This window comes from Neofelis nebulosa, chromosome 2 (assembly GCF_028018385.1).
Source record: "Neofelis nebulosa isolate mNeoNeb1 chromosome 2, mNeoNeb1.pri, whole genome shotgun sequence".
Classification (NCBI taxonomy): domain Eukaryota; kingdom Metazoa; phylum Chordata; class Mammalia; order Carnivora; family Felidae; genus Neofelis; species Neofelis nebulosa.
This window is the reverse complement of record NC_080783.1, coordinates 32777480-32780111: the sequence shown is the minus strand read 5'-3', so window position 1 is coordinate 32780111 and position 2632 is coordinate 32777480. Positions and strand designations below refer to the sequence as shown.

General features: G+C 37.2%; 1 non-coding gene across 1 annotated transcript; it reads right to left on the bottom strand.

Moving 5' to 3' along the window:
- Positions 1–1847: 1847 nt before the first annotated feature.
- LOC131505785 (U6 spliceosomal RNA) lies at positions 1848–1952 on the bottom strand. Its single transcript, XR_009258559.1, has one exon. It is a non-coding gene; the product is annotated as a U6 spliceosomal RNA (small nuclear RNA).
- Positions 1953–2632: the final 680 nt, after the last annotated feature.

The window sequence follows — 2632 nt, the reverse complement described above, 5'->3', positions numbered from 1 at the left end:
TTTTTTTAGTAAGAGAGGCGAAGTAAGTTTCTTTGAAGTGAATAGCTAATACCCTGAATCTAATCACTATAAAATAGTACTTAACTGATAGATATTCTTTAAGTTGTGTCATTTTATTTAAAGGTCATTATACTACATTCCTGTTGGTGCTATAACAAATTGGCACAAATTTAGTGGTTTAAAACAACATAAATTCACTTTTACAATTCTGGAGGTCAGAAGTTAGAAATCAGTTTCAGTGATTCAGTTCAGTTTGTTTCTGACTTTTCTTGTGTCCTTCCTATTAGGACTATTGTGATTATGTTGAGCCCACATGAATAATCCAACTTGATCTTTCCATTTCAAGAGTTTTAGTTTAATCACCTCTGCAAAGTGTATTTTACCATGTAAAATAACATTTACAAATTCCAGAGATTAGGATGTGGACATATTTGGGTGCCATTATTCAGCCTGATACACTAATGAATGTGGAAAATAGTACACAGCAGTTATGCATTCTTTTCTTTTTTGCTACCTGAGCCAAATTATTCCCTACTCTCTGAACAAAGAAAATTTCTCCAATTGAAAAGAATTTAAAAATTATCCTTTATATGTATTATGCCTCAATAAACTTGAAAAAAAAATTTTTTTAATTTTTATTTTTTGAGAGAGAGAGAGAGAGAGTGCGAGCAGGGGAGGGGCAGAGAAAGAGGGAGACACAGAATCCGAAGCAGGCTCCAGGCTCTGAGCTGTCGGCACAGAGCCTGACATGGGCCTGAACCCACGAACTGTGAGATCATGACCTGAACTGAAGTCGGACGCTTAACCGACTGAACCACCCAGGTGCCCCTGAAAAGATTATATTTAAAAAAAATCTATCCAAGAAATACTATGACCCAAGATAAGCTAATTTGGCATTACTGCCAGGAAAACACTGCCAGGAACAAAAGATGTGAAATCTTGATTATAAAAACAGAGATACTGCTGAAATGAAAAATTAACTTTATAAAACAAATAATTTCTGAATTATGTGTCTATATTTTATTTTGTATCCAAACACACTAGACCATTCTAGAATACCTAGGCGTGTGCAATAACTAAGTTCACCTATCTTTGTTAGTTTATTGACTTTCAATCATAAAAACCATAGTTTACACATATTTTAAATTTGACATTATGAAGGTATAATTTTAGAGCAGAAAGATAGAATATCACTTATGTAACAGTTTGTTAACTTCTTTGTGAGTTCTAAAGTATTTTGACATGTCAACAAAATCCATACCAACATTCCCATCTCCCTAAATCTGTAGATTTCTTTCCCCTACAGCAGGGACCCACAAGCTTTTTCTGTTAAAGGACCAGATGATATTTTAGGCTTTGAGAGCCATGTGGTCTCTATCACAACTATTCAGTTCTGCCATTGTGGCATGAAAGCAGCCATAGACAATACATAAATAAATGAGCATAGCTGTCTTCCCATAAAACTTTATTTACAAAAACAGATGGGGCCCCAATTCCTTAGTTTGCTGACTCCCTGCCAGGAAATAATCTGGCATCTCAACTTGAATGACTGTTGGCCAGTATTCAATCCAGGCTTCAGTTAACCAAACAAGCACATTCAGATCCAATATCAGGTGCTCAATGTAACACTAAAATCTCAAAGCCTGAATGAATGAAACCATATAAGTATACTTGCCCTTCCTAGCCTTTATATTTTATTCTTTTTAAACAGACATGCCTAGAATCCACCTATGTTCTCTCTGACACAAATTAACAAGGCCTTACTGTTTGTTTGATGTAGTGTTCTGCTCCAGGTTCAGACAAAAGGGGGTGCATTGTGTGTACAGAATTTTATTTTTATTATTTTTTAAAATATGCAACACTTCATGAATTTGCATGTCATCCTTGCTTAAGGGCCATGCTAATCTTCTCTATCATTCCAATTTTAGTATATGTGCTGCTGAAGTGAGCACTGTGTGTAGAGAATTTTAAAGAATAATAAACCAACTAAATGTCTTCTTTTTATTATCACCATGTGCTGGAAATTATAAAAATGTCAGTAATAAATTCCTCCATTCTGCTGGGGGTGCTCCACCACTAGCCTCTTTTTGTTGAAATGCCACTGTTAGGTTATTTCCTCTAGGAACTGATTAGGCATTTCTCTTTGTGGACCATGAGGAGTTTAACTCTCTCTATAAGCCTGGAGATAATGAGGGGATATGGGAGTTCCTCCGGATAAAAGGCAATCTCTTGTGATGTAACTGACCCAAGAGAAATTTCTAAAAGACTTTTATGTGATGAAAAGATGCTCAACATCACTCATCATCAGTGAAATACAAATCAAAACCACAATGAGATACCACCTCACACCAGTAAGAATGGCTAAAATTAACAACTCAGGCAACAACAGAGGCTGGTGAGGATGTGGAGAAAGAGGATCTGTTTTGCACTGCTGGTGGGAATGCAAACTGCTGCAGCCACTCTGGGAAACAGAATGGAGGTTCCTCAAAAAGTTAAAAATAGAGAGATTCCACCTACACCTGCCTAAATAACCCAGAAAACCGCCAGAGGATTAGCAGAACGGAGTCTCCGGAGCCAAGCGCAGACGAGAGGCCCACGGAAGAGGGTAGGAAGGGCGGCGAGGCGGTGCGCG